A 25,158-nucleotide genomic window follows, 5' to 3' on the forward strand; every position below is an offset into this window, starting at 1 on the left:
ATAAATGCCATCATATTATTATTATATTATTTGCTCCTCTAGGCCAGTTTGCTCACTGTCTCCGATCTTGTCTAATATGCCACCAACCCCTTTCCCACCTCCTCCCACGGACCTGGAACTCCCTACTCCTCCATATTACTCAAACAGCCATTCTCCCCTCCTTCAGAGCCTTATCAAAAGCCCTATCAAGAGCAAAGAACAGCGTGGCTCAGTGGAAAGAGCACGGGCTTGGGAGTCAGAGGTCATGGGTTCAAATCCCGGCTCCGCCAGTTGTCAGCTCTGACTTTGGGCAAGTCAGTTCACTTCTCTGGGCCTCAGTTACCTCATCTGTAAAATGGGGTTAAGACTCTGAGCCACCGTGGGACAACCTGATTACCTTGTATCCCCCCAGCACTTGGAATAGTGCTTTGCACATAGTAAGCGGTTAATAAATGCCATCATTATTATTATTATTATTATCAAGGTCACATCTCCTTCAAGAGGCCTTCTCCAACTAAGCTCTCTTTTTCCTGCCTCCCTCTCATTCATTCATTCGTTGTCTTATTTATTGAGCGCTTACTGTGTGCAGAGCACTAGGCTAGGCAGTAAGTACAGGACAGTCGAGAACGAGTATTTATTACTCTATCTTACTTGTACATATTCTATTTCTTTTATTGTGTTAATAAGTTTTATTCTCTGTCTCCCCCTTCTAGACTGTGAGCCCACTGTTGAGTAGGGACCATCTCTATATGTTGCCAATTTGTACTTCCCAAGTGCTGAGTACAGTGCTCTGCACACAGTAAGCGCTCAATAAATACGATTGAATGAATGAATGAACGAGCTGAAGTTGCCAGCTTCAACGTTAGCAAATAGACTAGGAAAAGTGGTGATCTAAAAGCTATGGGAAAGACAGAAGAGGGGATTCCGAAAAGGTCCTACTGCTGAGACAGCTGATTGAGAAGAGGATATGAAGGCAGAGATCCAGTGAAATCTAATAAAGAGGATACAGTCTGTTTGGAGGTGGAGGTGGATATCATCATTAATAGTATTTATTGAGCGGTTACTGTGTGCAGAGCACTGTACTAAGCGCTTGGGAAGTACAAATTGGCAACATATATAGACAGTCCCTACCCAACAGTGGGCTCACAGTCTAAAAGGGAACAAGAAGCTCCCTTTGGAACAAGAAGCCTGGATCGAGGAATCAAGGAAATCTTGCTGAAAGAATGAACACGTCAAATGGCAGCCTTCAATTTGAAACCTACTGGTTCTTGCCAAAACCTGTTTTGTTAGAAAAACCATGTCACGTTTCCACTCAAGTTTCTTGAATTTCTTTTCAGAAAGATGCGTCTCTTTTCATAATGTTCTCTCTTCTTCCCATTGCACTGGATATTCCTGAAAGCACACCTGAAGGCACATGTCTTCCAAGAGGCCTTCCCTGACTAAGCCCTCCCTTCCTCTTTTCCCTCTCCCTTCTGTGTCACCCTGACTTGCTCCATTTATTCATCCTCCCTCCCACCCCACAGCACTTATCTACATGTCTGTAATTCATTTATTTATTTATATTAATGTCTGCCTCCCCTTCTAAGCTGTAAGCTCATTGCGGGCAGGGAATGTGACTTTATTTTTATGTTGTACTCTCCCAAGCACTAAGAACAGTGCTCGTGACTGTTAATTTTTACATTGCACTCTCCCAAGCACTTAGAACAGTGCTCTGCACACAGTAAGTGCTAAATAAATGCAACTGCATGAATGAATGAAAGTTCATGCTTTTTACTCCCGTGATCAGGATGAGATGATGCAGTTTATACAAGGAGCAATTTATTCCCCAGAAAAGTTTACTTATTCTAGTAGCAGGCCCTTGATAGATTCTACCAATGCAATGAGACACACCAGCATTAAAAACACCAAAAGAAACCCTGTACTAAATGTCAAAACTTAGCCACCATGTTCTGTAAAAGAGCAGCATACATCACTGGCTAGTAATGCCCATGGAGTTCTGCCAGAATAATAATCGTAAATTAAATAACTTAATTGAATTGGAGATTTTCTCACTGGCATTTTTGGATGTGCCCTGTTTTTTAATAGTTATTGTCAGAAGTCCTGCAGAAAAATAAAAATAGTTTATGTGATGTAATAAATAAATAATTGATGGCCCGCACAGAGGATGAGAGGTATGAAAAATGACCTTTTCCTTTTTAATGCATAAATTCAAAGCGTTAGAAGACAACCCAGACTTTAACAAGTTAGGTTCTCTTGGGAGGCTATCCGATGGCAAAATCACATTTCAGGCTTGGACAAAATGGCACGAAGAATATTTATTTTGCATGTATAAATAACATTTGTTATTATTCTATTTTTACATTAAACATATTTTTCCAAGCTAAGGCCATTTCAAAAGATGTTTCCATAGAAACCTAAGAAGAAAAGTAAATGGAAGACCATTTTAGAATGATCTGCATCGCCCTAGGACTTTACTCTAAATCATCCTTTACCGGCAGTCATCACGCTTGTGTTGGGAAAATCTGTGATTTTTCCATTATTTATAAATTGATTTTTAATTTGGAAGAGCGATTACTTTTTGTAATCTGAAAATTTATGCTTCTCCTTTTTGCTTCTCTTGCCATCAACCTGGCAAAGGAGAAATATGAGAAACTTTTGAATACATGCTGCGGTAACCCCTACTTAGAAATAACGTGTAAGGAATGGTTAGGTTAGTGCATTTGACAACCCTCCATGGTTCTCATGGCCATCGAGGGAGTAGGAGGATGTATTCCCTCATAAAGCAGCCCTAAAACATAGTATTGCATATATGAACATTTAAGTAAAGCATCTATATTTCAGGGGATGATTTATACTTATCTTTTTAACATCATTTCCCACTAGTTGGTCTTCAGAGCTTTCAGATTTAGGTGAATAAAATAGACTATTAAATCATACCGCTGCTTTCACATTAAGTTTCCTCCCTAACAAAATCAGAATAGTGGCTAATAATAATAATAATGGCATTAATTAAGCGCTTACTATGTGCAAAGCACTGTTCTAAGTGCTGGGGAATTTACAAGGTGACCAGGTTGTCCCATGGGGGGCTCACAGTCTTAATCACCATTTTACAGATGAGGGAACTGAGGCCCAGAGAAGTTAAGTGACTCACCCAAAGTGACACAGCGGACAATTGGAGGAGCGGGATTGGAACCCATGACCTCTGACTCCACACCCCGTGCTCTTTCCACTGAGCCACGCTGCTTCTCTAATCACGAGTGGCGAGTTAGAGGCTGAAGGGAAAGCATGGGAAGGGAGGAAGGGGAATGGCCCGAAAAGGGGAAAGGGCAGGTTGAGATCCAGGGGGAACAAAATGGTAGGGAAGTTGAGGTGGGTGAACGCGATGGGAGGAGACAGATAAGAAGGGTGAGTAGACAGGAAAATGCTCCAAGTGTAGTGACTTATTTATTTAATAAATAAATTAAATTTAATTATTACAGGGATTAAGCCCTGATTGGTGATCAGGTGATTTTCTTTTCCAACTGTATTTGTGAAGTACTTACTATGTGCCAGGCACTATATTAAGTACTGAGGTAAATATGAGATCATCAGGTTGGATGTGGTCCGTGTCCCCCATGAAACTCCCACTCTAAATTAGAGGTCAGAGGATTTAATCTGCTTTTTACAGATGAGAAAGTTAAGGCACAGATAAGTTAAGTGACATGTTCAAGGTCACACAGCAGACAAGTGGCAGAGTCAAGATTAGAATCCAGATCCTCTGACTCGCAGGCCTAGGCTCTTTCAACTAATAATAATAATAATGATGGTACTTGTTAAGCACTTACTACATGCCAAGCAGTGTTCTAAGCACTGGGGTAGATGCAGGGTAATTAGTTTGTCCCACATGGGCCTCACAGTCTTAATCCCCATTTGACAGATGAGGTAACTGAGGCACAGAGAAGTTAAGTGACTTGCCCAAAGTCACACAGTTGATAAGTGGCAGAGCCGGGATTAGAGCCTGTGACCTCTGACTCCCAAGCCCGGGCTCTTTCCATTAAGCCAAGCTGCTTCCCAAGGGAAAATCTGAATTAACTTTTTCTTGATTCTTCTGCTTCCAGCCCTGGAGAAAGTCACACTGTGACCTATTGGAAGTAATAGCAATAATGATGGCATTTGTTAAGTACTTACTATATGCAAAGCACTGTTCTAAGCGCTGGGGAGGATACAAGGTGATCAGTTTGTCCCACGTGGGGCTCACAGTCAATCCCCATTTTATAGATGAGGGAAGTGAGGCACAGAGAAGTTGAGTGACTTGCCCAAAGTCACACAGCTGACAAGTGACTGTGAGCCCACTGTTGGGTAGGGACCGTCTCTATATGTTGCCAACTTGTACTTCCCAAGCACTTAGTCCATTGCTCTGCACACAGTAAGTGCTCAATAAATATGATTGAATGAATGGATGAAAGTGGTGGAGCCAAGATTAGAACCCATGACCTCTGACGCCCAAGCACATGCTCTTTCCACTGAGCCACGCTGCTTCTCTAATAATAATGGCATTTGTTAAGTGCTTACTGTGTGCCAAGCACTGTTCTAAGAGCTGGGGTAGATACATGGTAAACAGCTTGTCCCACGTGGGGCTGTCTTAATCCCCATTTTACAGATGAGGGAACTGAGGCCCAGAGAAGTTAAGTGACTCACCCAAAGTCACACATCTGACAAGTGGAGGAGTCGGGTTTAGAACCCATAGTCTCTTGCAACTGAGCCACGATACGTTTAAAAATGCCATGGCCCATCACTGGAAGTGTCATGGCTCTTTCACTCTCCCAGAGAGAAACTCCTGTTGCAGTCAGCTGTAGTCAGGGGAGCTTTATTGAGGTGACATCTCCTCCAACAATCCTTTCCATATCAAGCCTTCTTTTCCCGGCCTCCCTTGCCCTTCGGCGTTATCTACGCCGTCGGATCTGTGACCTTTGGGCATTTAATTTGTGAGCCCACTGTTGGGTAGGGACCGTATCTATATGTTGCCAACTTGTACTTCCCAAGCGCTTAGTACAGTGCTCTGCACACAGTAAGCACTCAATAAATATGATTGAATGAATGAATTTAATTTAAGTGCTTACTATGTGCCAGGCACTGTACTGTTTTTATTATTTATTTATTTTACTTGTACTTATCTATTCTATTTATTTTATTTTGTTAATATGTTTTGTTTTGTTCTCTGTCTCCCCCTTCTAGACTGTGAGCCCACTGTTGGGTAGGGACCATCTCTATATGTTGCCAACTTGTACTTTCCAAGCGCTTAGTACAGTGCGCTGCACACAGTGAGCGCTTAATAAATACGATTGATTAATTGATTACTAAGCTCTGGGGTAGTAATAATAATAATTATAATGTTTAAGTGCTCCTCCTCCCCATCCCACCCACCCTACCTCCTTCCCCTCCCCACGGCACTTGTGTATATATAATAATAATAATAATAACATTTATATTTGTACAGATTTATTACTCTATTTTACTTGTACATATTTCCATTCTATTTATTTTGTTAATGATGTGCATAGAGCTTTAATTCTATTTGTTCTGACAACTTTGACACCTGTCTACATGTTTTGTTTGTTGTCTGTCTCCCCCTTCTAGACTGTGAGCCCATTGTTGGGTAAGGACCGTCTCTATATGTTGCCAACTTGTACTTCCCAAGCGCTTAGTACAGTGCTCTGCACACAGTGCTCAATAAATGTAATTGAATGAATGAAATGAATGAATTTAATATTCGCCCAACCTCACGGCTTATAAATTCTTTATTCATATGAATCTGTGAGCTTGTTATGGGCAAGGAACACGTCTGCTAATTCTTTTGTGTTCTCTCCCAAAGGCTTAGTATAGGGCTCTGCTCATAGTAAGCACTCAATAAACACCACTGATCGATTGATATATGTTTATATCAATTGAGAAGCAGTGTGGCTCAGGGGAGAGAGCCCGGGCTTTGGAGTCAGTGTTCGTTGGTACAAATCCCAGCTCTGCCACTTGTCAGCTCTGTGACTTTGAGCCAGTCACTTAACTTCTCTGTGCCTCAGTTACCTCATCTGAAAAATGGGGATTAATACTGTGAGCCCCATGGGAGCCAACCTGATTACCTTGTATCTACCCCAGTGCTTAGAACAGTTCTTGGCACATAGTAAGTGCTTAACAAATACCATAATTATCATTATCATATATAATAAATTATTTCTTAAAATAACCTTGGGAGAAGGTTTTAGGAAGAGATGTGATTTTTAATAAGGTTTTGAAGTTGGAAAGAGTAACCTTATTGTGGGCAGGGAACATGTCTGCCAATTCTACTGTACTCTACTCACCCAATAGCTAAGTACAGAGCTCAGCACATAGTAAGCACTCAATAAATACCATTGGAGATGATGATGATGAGCTGCCTGCAGGTTTTTAAAATCAAGCCATTCATTGTCCCCGTTCACCTCACTTTTCATCTCCGCTCCTCAATTTTTCCAAAACCTGCATTTCTGGTCCATTAATTCATTAATTTTATTCATTCAATCATATTTATTGAGCACTTCCTGTGTGCACAGCCCTGTACTAAGCACTTGGGAAGTACAAGTTGGCAACATATAGAGACGGTCCCTACCCAACAACGGGCTCACAGTCTAGAAGGGGGAAACAGACAACAAAACAAAACAGGTGTTAAGTTGTCAGAACAAATAGGATTAAAACTAAATGCACGTCATTTACAAAATAAATAGAATAGTAAATATGTACAAGTAAAATAAATTGAGTAAAAATCTGTACAAACATACATACAGGTGCTGTGGGGTGGGGAAGGAGGTAGGGGGGGTGTGGGGAGGAGGAGAGGAAAAAGGGAGCTCAGTCTTGGAAGGCCTCTTGGAGGAGGTGAGCTCTCAGTAGGGCTTTGAAGGGAGGAAGAGAGCTAGCTTGGTGGATGTGCGGAGGGAGGGCATTCCAGGCCAGGGGGAGGATGTGGAACCGGGGCCGATGGCGGGACAGGCAAGAACGAGGCACGGTGAGGAGATTAGCAGCAGAGGAGCAGAGGGTGTGGGCTGGGCTGGAGAAGGAGAGAAGGGAGGTGAGGTAGGAGGGGGCGAGGTGATGGACAGCCTTGAAGCCAAGAGTGAGGAGTTTTTGCTTGATGCATAGGTTGACAGGTAGCCACTGGAGACTATGGCTATGAAGATCTCGCCTCCTCTCCTCAAACTCTTGTCCCTTCCCCCACCCACACCAGTCCCACTCCCTGCACTTGCCTAGCCTCACTTTTAAAAACTTTTCTTCCCTTTCTCCTTGTCCATGTTTCCCCTTCCCCATCTTCCCAGCTCACATCTCCATCCCTAGTGTGCTCATCCAACCCTTGCTATAGCTTTCCCAATCCCAACCAACATAGTTTTTATGCTGACCATGATGACCCTATCCCGTCCATCCCATTCCACCCCATCACCCACTGCAATATCCCAAAGCCTTGGGAGAGCAGGGCAGGATCTGTGTAGCAACAATGGGGACATTAATCAATCAGTCAATCAATCAGTGGTATTTATTGAGTGCTTACTGTGTGCAGAGCACTGTACCAAGCATTTGGGAAAATACAGTACATAGAATTGGTAGACATAATCCAACAAAGAGCTTACAGTCTTCAGGGAAGGGGAGCTAGATTTTAAAATAGATTATGGATACAGGAAATAGCAGAGTTTTAGAACATCTAGAAGAATTATGGGGCTCAGGAGAGTATCAACTTGCTTAAAGAGTGTACAGCCAAATGCACAGTTGATGTAGAGAGAAAGGTGGATGGAGAAATAAAGAGCTTCCTCGGGGAAGGTTTTAGGAAGAGATGTGATTTTTAATAAGGCTTTGAAGTTGGAGAGAGTGGTGGACAATCAGATATGAGAAGCAGCATGGCTCAGTGGAAAGAGCCCGGGCTTGGGAGTCAGAGGTCATGGTTCTAATCCTGGCTCTGCCATGTGTCTGCTGTGTGATCATTGGCAAGTCACTTCACTTCTCTGGGCCTCAGTTACCTCATCTGTAAAATAGGGATGAAGACTGTGAGCCCCCCGTGGGACAACCTGATCACCACGTAACCTCCCCAGCACTTAGAACAGTGCTTTGCACATAGTAAGTGCTTAATAAATGCCATCATTATTATTATCATTATTATTCTCTGAGCCTCAGTTCCCTCAACTGTAAAATGGGGATTAAGACTGTGAGCCCCACATGGGACAACCTGATCACCTTGTAACCCCCCAGCGCTTAGAACAGTGCTATGCACATAGGAAACGCTTAACAAATGCCATCATAATTATTATTATTATATGAAGGGAGAGGGAATTCAAGGATGGTGGAAAAATGTGAGCAAGAGGTCAGTAAAGGGAAGTGCCATGGTTTAAAAATAAAGAGGCAGGTAGGGTTTTTTTAAGGTTTGGGATAGGCAAGGCATAGCAGGAAATGGCGAAGGGAGAAAGGGTGCCCTCCCCATTTTTTTTTTCATCTGTAATCAAACCTTCTTCAAAGAGCTTTCAAATGAATTATTGATATGTCGATGTTTTGAAAGTTTAAATACAAAGTATTAAGAAACCATTGACAGACCATTCTTCATTTTGAAGCCACAGACTTTGGAACCTTTAAAGGTTTATTGTTACCATTCATTCAATCATATTTATTCAGGGCTTACTGTGTGCAGAGCACTGTACCAAGCGCTTGGGAAGTAGAAGTCGGCCACATATAGAGACGGTCCCCACCCAGCAACAGGCTCACTATCGCACATGGGACACAGATTGAACAAGGGAGTCCACCTCTCTGACCCCCAATTTCCTAAACTATCAAATATCCCCACTTCAGCCTATTCTTCATGCTGCTGCCCAGATCATCTTTGTGCAGAAACACTCTGGGCATGTTTCTCCCCTCCTTAAAAATCTCCAATGGCTACCAGTCAACCTACACATCAAGGAAAAATTCTTCACTCTCGACTTCAAGGCTGTCCATCACCTCACTCCCTTATACCACACCTCCCTTCTCTCCTTCTCCAGCCCAGCCCGCACCCTCCGCTCCTCTGCCGCTAACCTCCTCACTGTGCCTCGTTCTCGCCTGTCCCGCCGTCGACCCCCGGCCCACGTCCTCCCCCTGGCCTGGAATGCCCTCCCTCTGCACATCCACCAAGCTGGCTCTCTTCCCTCCTTCAAAGAGCTCACCTCCTCCAGGAGGCCTTCCCAGACTGAGCCCCCTTTTCCCTCTCTTCCTCCCCATCCCCCCGGCCCCACCTCCTTCCCCTCCCCACAGCACCTGTATATATGTTTGTACAGATTTATTACTCTATTTATTTTACTTGTACATATTTAGTATTCTATTTATTTTGTTAAAGATGTGCATCTAGCTTTATTTTGATTTATTCTGATGACTTGACACCTGTCCACATGTTTTGTTTTGTTGCCTGTCTCCCCCTTCTAGACTGTGAGCCCGTTGTTGGGAAGAGACCGTCTCTATATGTTGCCAACTCGTACTTCCCAAGCGCGTAGTACAGTGCTCTGCACACAGTACGTGCTCAATAAATATGATTGAATGAATGAATGAAATAGGGATAATAATTCCTGCTTTTCCCATACCTTATAGGGTTGCTGAGAGCACAAAATAGCCTAAATGAATGAATTTCTTTCTTGCTTTCCACTCCAGGCTCCTTAGGTTTCTTTGTGTTGACTGTCTTTGGTGTCAGTATGCTTTTAAATCAAGAAAGAGAAAAGGTCAAATTTGTCTTAGTTTGATCTAGAGGGTGTGGATATTTGCTATTTTCTATTAAACAATGCTTCTTCCTTTCATGAAGGCAGGGAATATTCAGACAGCCTTAACTAATGAAACCTAGTATACCTTGAAGAATCAAACAAAAAAAAATTTAGTTTCTTGTGAACTTAGGATTTAGTGTTGCTATCTTAGCACATTTCTTCTCTAGGCTCCTGGCTTCTAGGATGTCAGAGTTGCAGTAGCACCATGATCAACTTTATCAACAGTATTTCAATCAATCAATCAATCCATCAGTGGTATTTATTGAGCACTTACTGTCTGCAGGGTATTGTAATAAGCGGTTGGGAGAATACAACACAACACTAACCTGGGCTTTGGAAGGAGTCAGAGGTCATGGGTTCAAATTCCGGCTCCGCCACTTGTCAGCTGTGCAATTTTGGGCAAGTAACTTCTCTGGGCCTCAGTTACCTCATCTGTAAAAATGGGGATTAAGATTGTGAGCTCCCCCCCCCCCCGGGACCACCTGATCACCTTGTAACCTCCCCAGCGCTTAGAACAGTGCTTTGCATGTAGTAAGCACTTAATAAATGCCATCATTATTATTATTATTATTATAGGCACATTCCCTGTCCACAATGAATGTACATTCTAGAGGGGGAGATGGACATGAATTTAAATACATGAATAAATAATTTGTCAGCATCTACTAGAGGGAGGGTAATGTACATGTGTAACCCAATTCTTAATAACCCCAATTCTTAAAATCCAGATTAATGGCTGATGTAGACGACTAGTCATTCAAGTCGCCTAGCGATGGGTCCAATTGCTGCAGAGAAGACAGATCCCTTCCCACTCCTTCTTCCCTTGACCTCACCTCAGCCCCACCTCTTTCAAATCAGTGTTTTACAGCTTGGGGCCTGTGCTTTGACAGGGCTTGGGAGGGAGGAAGTGTGTGGGAACGGGAGGGATGGAGATCTTGTCTCTCACACCCCGACTCAGCTCTGTCTTCTGAGGAAGACAAACGACCTGTTCTAGGGTCCCTCCCTACTAACTTTCCATTCACTAAATGCAACCAATTGGTGGGGAATTAATGCCTCATGTCACAGCTGGAAATGCTTCTGAGCCATGGCTGGCCAAGAGATGAGAGGAAACTTGAGAGGCAGCTAAAACATGGGCCCGCGTGGCTCAGTGGAAAGAGCCTGGGCTTGGGAGTCGTAGGTCATGGGTTCTAATCCCGGCTCCGCCACTTTTCAGCTGTGTGACTTTGGGCAAGTCACTTAACTTGTCGGTGCCTCAGTTACCTCATCTGTCTAATGGGGATTAAAACTGTGAGCCCCACGTGGGACAATCTGATCACCTTGTATCACCCCCAGAGCTAAGAATAGTGCTTTGCACATAGTAAATGCTTAACAAATACTATCATGAAGGGCATGGGTTCTGATCCCGGCTTGGCCATTTGTCTGCTGTGTGACCTTGGGCAAGTCCCTTCACTTCTCTGTGCCTCAGTTACCTCATCTGTACGATGGGGATTGAGACTGTGAGCCCCACATGGGACAGGGACTGTGTCCAACCTGATCTGCATGTATCAACCCCAGCGCTTAGTACAGTCTCTGGCACACAGTAAGCGCTTGACAAATACCACAGTTATCATTATTATTATGATAGACAGTTGGGGATAAATGTACTTACAAGGAAGAACTGAGAGCTGATGATACGAGGGAGCATGGCCTGTCAAACTGAAACTGCTGGTTAGCTGTTTGGGGTCTGGAGGGGAGTCAGAACTCAGGTATCGGTACATTGGGTCGGGACTCCCTCCCATTTTCCTGGCCCATTTAAGCTGGAAGCGGCAGTGGTGGTACCTGACTTTAACTGGGAGCCATTTAAATCCCTGGTAAAATAAAGATAAATTAAAATTTGGGGTAAGCGGTTTGGGTGTGAAGCGGCCATATCTGGTTTACTTGGTGGGTGGAGGAAGACGAGGAATAATGGAGGGGAATCAGTCCGATGAACAGTGGTATTCATTGAGCGCTTACTATGTTCTGGGTAGGAGTGAAGGCTGCTGCCTGTCAACCTACAAATCAAGCAAAAACGCCTCACTCTCGGCTTCAAGGCTCTCCGTCACCTCACCCCCTCCAACCTCTCCTCCCTTCTCTCCTTCTCCAGCCCAGCCCGCACCCTCCGCTCCTCTGCCACTAACCTCCTCACTGGGCCTCGTTCTCGCCTGTCCCACCATCGACCCCCAGCCCACATCCTTCCCCTGGCCTGGGATGCCCTCCCTTCACACATCCACCAAACTAGCTTTCTTCCTCCCTTCAAAGCCCTACTGAGAGCTCACCTCCTCCAGGAGGCCTTCCCAGACTGAGCCCCCTTTTTCCTCTCCTCCTCCCCATCCTCCCACCCTACCTCCTTCCCCTCCCCACAACACTTGTATATATTTGTACAGATTTATTACTCTTTTTATTTTACTTGTACATATTCGCTATTCTATTTATTTTGTTAATGATGTGCATATAGCTTTAATTCTATTTGCTCTGATGATTTTGACACCTGTCTACATGTTCTGTTTTGTTGTCTGTCTCCCCCTTCTAGACTGTGAGCCCATTGTTGGGTAGGGACCGTCTCTATATGTTGCCAACTTGTACTTCCCAACCACTAAGTACCGTGCTCTGCACACAGTAAATGCTCAATAAATACGATTGAATGAATGAAGGAAGTGGGAGGCAGGGAATGATCTACAGAGTAGATTTGTTCAGCATTTAGTTTTGCATAGAGCACTGTGCTAAGTCCTTGGGAGAGTACAATACTGTTGATAGTAATAAATCCTTGCCCTCAAGGAGCTTGCAATCTAATTGAGGAAACAACATTAAAATAAATTACAGGAAAGGGAAGCAACTGAGTACCTAGTTACTATTCAGGGCTCTGTTGACATGTCGGGGTTGGCTTTAGAAGAGAAAATTAACAAACTGATTTAAGTCTCTGGGAAAATGTATTCCACAATCTGAAGGCTCAGAATATGCATACATTTTTGAGGAACATACTGCATACAAATCCTGGAATATGCCGTTACTAAGCACTACAGCAGATTTCAAACAAAGATTGCCGCGGTCCCTGCATTTGACATGCTATGATATAATAGCAGCCAGGAAAAACTGACACATACACAAAATGGGGATACGCCATCAGGTAAAGAAAATGTAAATACAATGGCAGGAACTCAAATACAAATAACATAATTTTACCCAAGACTGACACAATCAGGATTGTCAGTGACATTACAAAAGATTTTCCATAACATTCGGCAAAAGGCCAGAAAATTTACACATTTTCATGCTTGCAGGAGGTAGTTATTGGAAAGGAATAGGAGACTCTTGCTTTGCCTTGGGTCCGGTAGGAGAGAAAGAGGAATAAATTCCATTGATCGATCTGTATCCTCCAGTTATAGACACATTGTCATTGTGTTCTTGAGCCTTGCTCTCAATTCCCACACTTAATCAGTGGTATTTACTGAACACTTACTGTGTGCAGAACACTGTGCTAGGCTCTAGGGAGACTACAGACTAAATAGACATATTTCCTGCCCTTGAACAGTTTACAACCTAGTGGAGGAGAAAGTCATTAAAGTAAATTACAGGTAGGGCAGGAAACTACATATGTACATAAGTTCTTTTGTGGTGTGATGATACCTAAGTGCTTAGGAGGTAAGGTACAGATTCAAGGACATAAGTGATGTTAAAGGGAGGGAAAACTAGAGTGGGAGATGAGAGATTACTCAGGGAAGACTTCCTGGAGGAAGTGTGATTTTAGTAGACCTTTGAAGACGGGGAGAATGCTTGTTTACCAGATATTAAGGGGTGAGGGAATTCCAAGGAAGAGGGAGGATCGATGGTGTTTTTTGTTTTCATGGTATTTGTTAAGCATTTACTATATGCCAGGCACTGTACTAAGTGCTGGGGTAGATACAACTTAATCAGGTTGGACACAGTCCCTGTCCCACACGGGGTTCACTGTCTTAATCTGCATTTACCGATGAGGTAACTAAGGCACAGAGAAGTGAAGTGACTTTCCTAAGGTCACACAGCAGGCAAGTGGTGGAGCCAGGATTAGAACTCAGGTTCTTCTGATTCCCAGGATGGTCATCTTTCCACTAGGCCTCGCTGCTTCCTGGTGGAAGAGACAAGAGCTAAGCACAGTGAATATGCTGCCAAAAGAGAAGAGAAGTGTGTGGGCTAAGTTGTAGAGAGAGAATTGAGGATAGATAGCAGGAAGAGAGTTGATTGAGTGCCTTAAACCTGGTGGTGAGGGGGTTTGTGCTTGAGGTGGAGAAAGAACCGACATCCTTTGGAGATTTTGGGGGGGAGTGGAGGGATGTGCACAGAAGTGAAAAATGATCTGGGCAGTAGAGTGAAATACAGACTGTAGAGAGGAGAGGCTGGAGGCAAGTTAGTCAGTGAGAAGGCTGTAGTCGAGACAGGATATGGCCAGTATTTGGACAAATGAGGCAACAGTTTGGCTGGAGAGGAAAGGACAGTTCTGAAGATGTTGTGAAGGAAGAACCAGCAGGATTTGCTAACTGACTAAATTTAGCGGGTGAATGAGAGAGTGGAGTAAAGAATAGTACCAAGGTTGTGAACTTCTGAGAGGCGTATGGTGGTATTGCCCATCCTCCTCTGCTCCTCTGCCTCACACAGAAACTCCTTACCATATGCTTTAAATCACATAATAATAATAATAATAATAATAATAATAATAATAATAATGGCATTTATTAAGCACTTACTATGTGCAAAGCACTGTTCTAAGCGCTGGGGAGGTTACAAGGTGATCAGGTTGTCCCCCAGGGGGCTCACCGTTTTAATCCCCATTTTACAGATGAGGGAACTGAGGCACAGAGAAGTGAAGTGACTTGCCCAAAGCCACACAGCTGCCAATTGGTGGTTTCGGGATTTGAACCCATGACCTCTGACTCCAAAGCCGAGGCTCTTTCCATTGAGGCACGCTGCTTCTCTAATCAGCTTACCCCCCATCCTACCTCACCTCCCTGATTTACTACAACGCAGCCCACACACTTTACTCGTCTAGCACCAGAATACTCTCTCTGCCCCACTATCTCATCACCCATACCTTCCTCTCACCCTCCTTCTAGCGTGGAACTTCCTCCCACCCCATATACACCAGACAACCACTCTCCTCACCTTCAAAATTTATGAAGGTCACATTTCCCCCGAGAGACCTTAATAATAATAATAATAATAATGGCATTTTCCTCAAGCCACTCCCCATTCTCCACCTCCATCTCCCTTCTGTGTCATCCCTGCACTTGGATCTGTGACCTCTCAGCATCTTATATTCACTCCTCAGCACCTATGTGCGTTTCTATAAATTATTTATTCCTATTAATGCCTGTCACGTTTCTAGACTGTAAGTTTATTGGGAGCAGGGGATGTGTCTACCAACTCTGTTATATTGTACTCTCCCAAGTGCTTAGAACAGTGCTCTGCACATAGAAAGTACTCAATGAATACCATTGATGATGATAAGATTGATGGGAAAGAAAGGTTTAGGAGGAAAGATAAGAAATTCAGTTTTTGATATGTTGAGTTTTTAGTAACAGCTGTTCATCCATGAGAGCTCTCTCCTAAGACAGGAGGAAATTAGAGATCATAGAGAAGAAGAGTGAAGATGGGCCTGGAGATAGATCAAAATTAAAGCCATAGTGGATGAGCTCTTCAGTCAATTAATATTACATATTAAGTATTTATTTCCATTATCATAATTATTGATTGTGGTATTTATTAAGCACTTGTTGTGTGTCAAACATTGTTCTAGGCACTAGTGTAGAGACAAGTCAGCGTTTGAGATTATGACCAGAGAAGCAGCGTGGCTCAGTGGAAAGGGCCCAGGCTTTGAAATCAGAGGTCATGGGTTCATATCTCGGCTCCGCCGCTTGTCAGCTGTGTGACTTTGGGCAAGTCACTTCACTTCTCTGTGCCTCAGTTACCTCATCTGCAAAATTGGGATTAAGACCGTGAGCCCAATGTAGGACAACCTTTTCACCTTGAAACCTCCCCAGTGCTTAAAACAGTGCTTTGCACATAGTAAGTGCTTAATAAATGCCATAAAAAAAGAATGGGATGATCCACAGTGCTTAAAGCTGCAGAACATCAAGGAGAATTAGGATAATAATAGTAATAATAATAGGTCATTAGATTTGGTAAAGAGGAGACCATTAGTGACCACATTTCTAGACCATGGCTTTATCTTATAACTCTGGAATACTCAGGAAGCCAAGTTCCCTTCCCACACACAGCTAATAGATCAAACCATCTTCAAACTGTCAAATTAAGTTCCACTTTGGAGAACAAAAGTTGTTAACGGAGCCACTTAGCACAATTGAGAAACTCTGCAGCCTTCTGCTCATGACTTCTCCTACTAACAGAAGTAGCAGAATTCATTCATTCATTCATTCAGTCGTATTTATTGAGTGCTTACTGTGTGCAGAGCACTGTACTAAGCGCTTGGGAAGTACAAGTTGGCAACATATAGAGACGGTCCCTACCCAAAAACGGGCTCACCGTCTAGAACGGGGAGACAGACAACCAAACAAGACATGCAGACAGGTGTACAAAATCGTCAGAACAAATTGAATTAAAGCTATATGCCTTCTCTCCTTTTCCATGCCCACTCTGATCCTCGGAGACTTCAACATCCACATGGATATCCCTGGTGACCCCTCTGCCGCCCACATTTTATCTCTTCTTGACGCTGCCAACCTCTTGCTCCACCCCACCTCGCCCACTCACCAACTTGGTCACACCCTTGACCTCATCCTCTCCTACCGCTGCACTGTCTCCACCCTCACCAACTCTGAAATCCCTCTCTCTGCTCATAATCTTCTCACCTGCCTCCTCACTCACACTCCTTTCCCCTGTAAATCCATATTACTCCCTCACAGAGATCTCCTCTCTCTTGACCCCATCCAACTTTCTGAGCGCCTCACACCCCACCTCGACTCCCTTTCCTCTCTATCCAGTCTTGAAGTTCAGATTACTGCTCTCAACTCTACCCTTTCTACTCAGCTAGACTCCCTCACTCCCCTTTCCCTTCACCGCTCTTGTACCACTAACCCACAGCCCTGGGTCACTGCCACTGTCTGCCTCCTTTGCTCTTATGCTCGAGCTGCCGAACGCTGCTGACGAAAGTCTAAACACCATGCCAACCTCGTTCACTTCAAGTTTATCCTTTCCAGCCTTAACTCAGCCCTCTCCTCTGCCAGACAAAACTATTTCTCCTCCCTTATTGACACCCATGCCCATCACCCCCGCCAGCTCTTCCGTACATTCAACTCCCTTCTCAGGCCCCGGTTCCTCCCCCTCCTCCTTCCCTCACCCCCAACGATCTGGCCTCCTCCTTCATTAATAAAATTAAATCCAACAGGTCCGACCTCCCCAAAGTCACTCCCCCTCCTTCTCCAACCCCCCGGCTCTCAACGCTTTCCGCTACTCTCCCATCCTTCCCAGCAGTATCCTCAGAGGAGCTCTCCTCCCTCCTCTCAAGTGCTACTCTGGCCACCTGTGCTTCTCACCCCATTCCCTCTCATCTAATGAAATCACTTGCTCCGTCCCTTCTCCCCTCCTTAAGTTCCATCTTCCACCACTCACTCTCCACTGGTTCCTTCCCCTCTGCCTTCAAACGTACCCATGTTTCTCCCATCCTAAAAAAACCCTCTCTTGACCCCACCTCACCTTCTAGTTATCTCCCCAACTCCCTCCTACCATTCCTTTCCAAACTCCTTGAATGAGTCATCTACACGCGCTGCCTCGAACTCCTCAACACCAACTCTCTCCTTGATCCCCTCCAATCTGGCTTCCATCCCCTATATTCCACGGAAACCGCCCTCTCAAAGGTCACCAATGACCTCCTGCTTGCCAAATCCAACGGCTCATACTCTATCCTAATCCTCCTCGACCTCTCAGCCGCCTTGGACACTGTGGACCACCCCCTTCTCCTCAACACGCTATCCGACCTTGGCTTCACAGACTCTGTCCTCTCCTGGTTCTCCTCTTATCTCTCCAGTCATTCATTCTCAGTCTCTTTTGCAGGCTCCTCCTCCCCCTCCCATCCCCTTACTGTAGGGGTTCCTCAAGGTTCAGTTCTTGGTCCCCTTCTGTCCTCGATCTACACTCACTCCCTTGGTGACCTCATTCGCTCCCACGGCTTCAACTATCATCTCTACGCTGATGACACCCAAATCTACATCTCTGCCCCTGCTCTCTCTCCCTCCCTCCGGGCTCACACCTCCTCCTGCCTTCAGGACATCTCCATCTGGATGTCTGTCCGCCACCTAAAACTCAACATGTCCAAGACAGAACTCCTTGTCTTCCCTCCCAAACCCTGCCCTCTCGCTGATTTTCCCATCACTGTTGACGGCACTACCAACCTTCCCGTCTCACAAGCCCGCAACCTTGGTGTCATCCTCGACTCCGCTCTCTCGTTCACCCCTCACATCCAAGCCATCACCAAAACCTGCCGGTCTCAGCTCCACAACATCGCCAAGATCTGCCCTTTCCTACCCTCCCCACAACTGCCAAGCTAGCTCTCTTCCTCCCTTCAGGGCCCTACTGAGAGCTCACCTCCTCCAGGAGGCCTTTCCAGACTGAGCCCCTCCTTCCTCTCACCTTACCTCCTTCCCTTCCCCACAGCACCTGTATATATGTATATACATATGTATACATATGTATGTATTTGTTACACTATTTATTTATTTATTTTACTTGTACTATTTATTCTATTTATTTTAGTCTGTTAATATGTTTGGTTTTGTTCTCTGTCTCTCCCTTCTAGACTGTGAGCCCACTGTTGGGTAGGGACCATCTCTATATGTTGCCAACTTGTACTTCCCAAGCGCTTAGTACAGTGCTCTGCACACAGAAAGTGCTCAATAAATACGATTGAATGAATCATTAACAAAATAAATAGTAAATATGTACAAGTAAAATATCAATCAATCGTATTTATTGAGCGCATACTATGTGCAGAGCACTGTACTAAGCGCTTGGGAAGTACAAGCTGGCAACACATAGAGACAGTCCCTACCCAACAGTGGGCTCACAGTCTAAAAAGGGGAGACAGAGAACAGAACCAAACATACCAACAAAATAAAATAAATAGGATAGAAATGTACAAGTAAAATAAATAAATAAATAAATAAATAGAGTAATAAATATGTACAACCATATATACATATATACAGGTGCTGTGGGGAAGGGAAGGAGGTAAGATGGGGGGATGGAGAGGGGGACGAGGGGGAGAGGAAGGAAGGGGCTCAGTCTGGGAAGGTCTCCTGGAGGAGGTGAGCTCTCAGCAGGGCCTTGAAGGGAGGAAGAGAGCTAGCTTGGCGGAGGGGCAGAGAGAGGGCATTCCAGGCCCGGGGGTTGACGTGGGCCGGGGGTCGACAGCGGGACAGGCGAGAACAAGGTACAGTGAGGAGATTAGCAGCAGAGGAGCGGAGGGTGCGGGCTGGGCAGTAGAAGGAGAGAAGGGAGGTGAGGTAGGAGGGGGCGAGGTGATGGACAGCCTTGAAGCCCAGGGTGAGGAGTTTCTGCCTGATGCGCAGATTGATTGGTAGCCACTGGAGATTTTTGAGGAAGGGAGTAATATGCTCAGAGCGTTTCTGGACAAAGATAATCCGGGCAGCGGCATGAAGTATGGATTGAAGTGGAGAGAGACACGAGGATGGGAGATCAGAGAGAAGGCTGGTGCAGTAGTCCAGACGGGATAGGATGAGAGCTTGAATGAGCAGGGTAGTGGTTGGGATGGAGAGGAAAGGGCGGATCTTGGCAATGTTGCGGAGCTGAAACCGGCAGGTTTGGGTGACAGCTTGGATGTGAGGGGTGAATGAGAGAGCGGAGTCGAGGATGACACCAAGGTTGCGGGCTTGTGAGATGGGAAGGATGGTAGTGCCATCAACAGAGATGGGAAAGTCAGGGAGAGGACAAGGTTTGGGAGGGAAGACAAGAAGTTCAGTCTTCGACATGTTGAGCTTTAGGTGGCGGGCAGACATCCAGATGGAGATGTCCTGAAGGCAGGAGGAGATACGAGCCTGGAGGGAGGGGGAGAGAGCAGGTGCAGAGATGTAGATCTGGGTGTCATCAGCGTAGAGATGATAGTGGAAGCTGTGGGAGCGAATGAGGTCACCAAGGGAGTGAGTGTAGATTGAGAACAGAAGGGGACCAAGCACTGAACCTTGGGGAACCCCCACAGTAAGAGGATGGGAGGGGGAGGAGGAGCCTGCAAAAGAGACTGAGAAAGAACGACCGGAGAGATAAGAGGAGAACCAGGAGAGGACGGAGTCAGTGAAGCCAAGATCAGATAGCATGTTGAGGAGAAGGGGGTGGTCCACAGTGTCAAAGGCAGCTGAGAGGTCGAGGAGGATTAGGACAGAATATGAGCCGTCGGATTTGGCAAGCAGGAGGTCATTGGTGACCTTTGAGAGGGCAGTTTCCGTGGAATGAAGGGGACGGAAGCCAGACTGGAGGGGGTCGAGGAGAGAGTTGTTGTTGAGGAATTCTAGGCAGCGCGTGTAGACAACTCGTTCAAGGAGTTTGGAAAGGAATGGTAGGAGGGATATGGGACAATAACTAGAAGGTGAGGTGGGGTCAAGAGAGGGTTTTTTTAGGATGGGAGAGACATGGGCATGTTTGAAGGCAGAGAGGAAGGAACCAGTGGAGAGTGAGCGGTTGAAGATGGAAGTAAAATAGAGTAATAAATCTGTATAAATATATATATACAGGTGTTGTGGGGAGGGGAAGGAGGTCCCTACCCAACAACGGGCTCACAGTCTAGAATGCTAGCAAAATACCCTACTATTGGACATTTGTCATAATTGGCTATATTTGCCTCACCTCCAAAACCCAGATTTACCACCATTCTTTGCCCCAGAAGCCCTAATGAGGAGTCGATGATTCTCAGTAAATTCCAGTTGAGGACAAGAGTACCATTAAGGATGATGCAGCCAGGTGGAATGGAGATGAAAGATCTTAAGGGAGTAATGTTCTTTTCACTACTCAGGCAGATCATTTTGAAATAGCTAGTAAAAAAAAAAAATCCCATCTTTCTCAGAAGACAGTTGGTGTGCTCATATTCCTACACCAGAGTTTCAATTAAGGGGAGACTTTCAGATCAGCCTTGATGGCTGAACACAGAGGGGAGGGCAGGGGAAGGGGAGACCTGGGGTGAAGGAATGAAAAATCCATCTGTGGTTGTAAAGAAGAGACAACTAATAACCTCTTTCTCACCATTCTAGTTCAATTTGCAATCTTCAAAAGACCTGAATGTTTTGAGTGCTAGTCATCTGCAGCCCAACTGTTCATTCTCACATCCATTAACCAAGTGTAAATTTTGAGTACCTAGAGGATTGTTGGTCAAGACGGGCTTGGGAATCAGAGGTCGTGGGTTCTAATCCTGCCTCTGCCACATGTCAGCTGTGTGACTTTGGGCAAGTCACTTAACTTGTCGGTGCCTCAGTTACCTCATCTGTAAAATGGGGATTAAGACCGTGAGCCCCACGTGGGACAACCTCCTTACCTTGTATCTACCCTAGCACTTAGAACAGTGCTTGGCACCTAGTAAAGCGCTTAACAAATACCATCATTATTAAATTGTTTTCTCCCCCCACCCACCCTAATCAAATAGATCCCAGTTGGTTACAAAATATACTTCTTTGGTTGGGCTTTCCTTGTCACCATGATTTGCAGGTCTCAAAAGAAAAATTGCCAACATTTTGGAGAGGGGAAAAAATTTGAAAAACAAAAATGTGTCACCGATGGGTGATAATTTAATTACAGTCACACAGACACACAAACAATTTGCATTAAGAAAATACTATATAATAGACATGATCCTTTCTCATAAGGACCTCACAATCTACTTGGAAAGACAAACAGCAAAAGTAATTACAGATAGAACAACTTCTCAGTTAAAGGTGATCAGAGTTGCCCACTCTTGTTTTGGAAGTCACAAATGCTCTACTGGTTTGCTCTTCAGTGGTGAAATATAAAAATAGGACCCCTTTCAAGGGGTTTGGAATTAGACTTCATGCATGTCTGAAAATCCATTATTGACAGCATTGCAGCATCAGTTATTTTTAAGGTGGGATGGATGATGGGATTGGGAATGGTTTTGATTTTAAGGGAGAAGAAAATACTGGAATTACCCCGCTGTCTCTCACCTTGGTGCCAGCCTAACCGTTCCTTGTCCTTGGTAGAATGACTCGGTGTTTGCTAATGCCATTATTTCTCTCTTGTATGGATAAAGTTGTGCTCCTTGAAAATACAGTTTTTTAAGACGATTTTAGCTTGCACTGAGCCTTCGGCTCCTGGCTTTTTGCAAATTTATACTGCTTATAGCTTCCTTGTTGGAGAACAAATGTAATGAGCAGAATACTAAAAAAGAAAATTGGCTTAAGAACACCCTGCTCCTGCCCTCGACTTAAATAATCCCACAAAAAAGATTGAATAGCAGGTGGAATAGGATTAATTTGAAAGTTCGTTTATATTAGGAAGAGGACTCGGTAACAAATCACCATATTCTTTATTAAAGGACATTTTCATATAGGGGCTCATTCTGTTTCTTTTATTACATCTACCATCCAGAAAATTATAGGTACTTCATTAATATTAGAAGTGCTTTTTAAGAGAAGCATTTTCCTCACAAAGAATGTAAAGAATAGGCCTCTATACTTCACAAAGGGAAGTCTAATGCCCACCCTGGATATTCACCATACTTCCTCAAATGTCCAAATATGTACTAGCAGCCTCAAAAGAACTTAAATCCCACAGCTGGAAATAACATGATTAAGGTCAGCGAGAACTACACCCTGGGAAAAAAACTTTTGTTATGTTGCTATATCATTAAAGTCAAGTTCCTTTCAGTGCTGACACTAGATGACTGCATCAGAAATTTCTTTGCTTCCTGGCTCCTTGCTGGGAGAGATACAATACCTCATGTGGTGAAGTACATTTTCTTGGCTTTTTGGCATTTGCAACATTTCTGTGGAGAAAAAATGCAAGTGCCGGCATTGTTTTTGTGTCCAGACCAAAGAGTCTTTCTTGGAAAAAATTGCTTAAAAATGACTGATGCAAGTAGAGGCAGCTGAATACTAACAGTGACATTCACCTGTTAGGGAAAATGATTCATATTGATTAATAATTATGGTATTTCTTATGTACTTACTATGAGTCAAGCACTGTGCGAAGAGCTGGGGTAGATAAAAGTTGATCAGATTGGATGCAGCCCCTGTCCAATGTGGGGCTCACAGACTAAATAGGAGGGAGAACAGATATTGACTCCCCAGTTTACAGATGAGGAAACTGAGGCCCAGAGAAATGAAAAGACTTGCCCAGGGCTACATGGCAGGCAAGGTGAAGAGCCAGGAATAGAACCTAGGACTCTAACTCCCAAGCCCGTGCTCTTTCCAGTAGACAACACTGCTGCCCTGTTCTCTGCTTTATGATGTTGTCCATCAAAGCACTCTTCCTTTAATTGCACGTTTGTAAAACTTCTCTCACAGACTGGTCAATCTCATCTTATTGGCAAAAGGCCAGAAAAGGTGCGCTACTGCATTTTTACCGAGAAAATATGCAAGAGAGTCTTCTTCTCCAATTCCTTCCTTGACCCATTTCCATCCAGCTTTGCCCATGTCATCAATGCAACTGCTCTCTCCAAACTCACCAATGACCTCGTTCTTGACTGACTGATTAGTTAATTGACTCTCCTTCAAACTCATCCTCCTCAATCTCTCAGCTGCCTTTGATAGAGTGGACCCCAGCTTTCTTTGGGAAACATTCCTCCCCTAGTTCTCCTCCTTCCTCTCTAGTTACTCCAGTCTCTTACACCGGCTCTTCCTCCGTCTCCCACCCCCCTGCGGGGCAGAGGGGGGTACCTACTCTGGATCCCCTTCTCTGCGTGGCTCAGTGGAAAGAACATGGGCTTGGGTGTCAGAGATTGTGGGTTCTAATCCCGCTCCACCACTTGTCGACTGTGTGACTTTGGGCAAGTCACTTAACTTCTCTGTGCCTCAGTTTCCTCATCTGTAAAATGGGGATTAAGATTGTGAGCCCCAGGTGGGACAATCTGATCACCTTGTATCCTCCCCAGCGCTTAGAACAGTGCTTTGCACATGGTAAGTGCTTAACAAATACCATGATGATGATTATTATTATTATTATTTTAAAAGCACATCCACTCCTTTTAGACAGCTAGCTCATCTATTTCCATAGCTGGAACTCTCACCTTTATGTGGATAACTCCCAAGTCTATCACACCACCTCTGACCTCCCCTTTCCTGTAATCTCACATTTCCTCCTGCCTCCAGGAGATTTCTACATCATCATCATCAATCGTATTTATTGAGCGCTTACTGTGTGCAGAGCACTGTACTAAGCGCTTGGGAAGTACAAATTGGCAACACATAGAGACAGTCCCTACCCAACAGTGGGCTCACAGTCTAAAAGGGGGAAACAGAGAACAAAACCAAACATACTAACAAAATAAAATAAATAGGATAGATATGTACATGGATGTTCTACCGACACCTCCAGCTCAACATGTCCAAAACTGAACTCCTCATCTTTACTCCCAAACCATCTCCTCAACCTAATTTTTTTCAACACAGCTGAATACTAGATTAATTCAATTGTATTTATTGAGCACTTACTGTGTGCAAAGCACTGTACTAGACTGCAAAGTCCTTTTGAGGGTAGGGGTCATGTCTACACACTACTATGCTCTGCACACAGTAAGCGCTCAATAAATACGATTGAATGAACTTACCATTGTACTGCAATCTGTCAAGTGCTTATAGAGTGTTCTGCTCAAATAATATCATTGCCTGACTGCTCACCACCAACTTTTCTGTCTCTCAAAATCGTATCTTTGGCATTTATCTTGACTATGCCCTCTCTTGCAGCACCCATATTCAGTCTATCACAAATCCTGTGGGTACCACTACATTCTCCCCATTCCTTTTCATTTGAACTGTCATCATGCTGGTCCAGGAACTTGAATTCTGCCACAGCCACCTTGCTGATTTTTCTGCTTCCCTCTCTTCCCTTGTCCAATCCATATTTTACTTTGTTGTTCATTCAATGGTATTTATTGAGCACTTACTGTGTGCAAAGCACTGTAATAATAATAGTAATAATGGTATTTGTTAAGTGCTTACTATGTGGCAGGCAGTTTACCAAGCGCTGGGGTGGATACAAGCAAATCAGCTGGACACAGTCCCTGTCCCACATGGGGCTCACAGTCTCAATCCCGATTTTACAGATGAGGTAACTGAGGCACAGAGAAGTAAAGTGACTTGCCCAAGGTAACACAGCAGACAAGTGGTGGAGCTGGGATTCAAACCCATGACCTTCTAACTCCCAGTCCCGTGCTCCATTCACTACACCATGCTGT

The sequence above is a fragment of the Tachyglossus aculeatus genome, chromosome 1, assembly GCF_015852505.1.
Source record: "Tachyglossus aculeatus isolate mTacAcu1 chromosome 1, mTacAcu1.pri, whole genome shotgun sequence".
NCBI classification, from domain to species: Eukaryota; Metazoa; Chordata; class Mammalia; order Monotremata; family Tachyglossidae; genus Tachyglossus; species Tachyglossus aculeatus.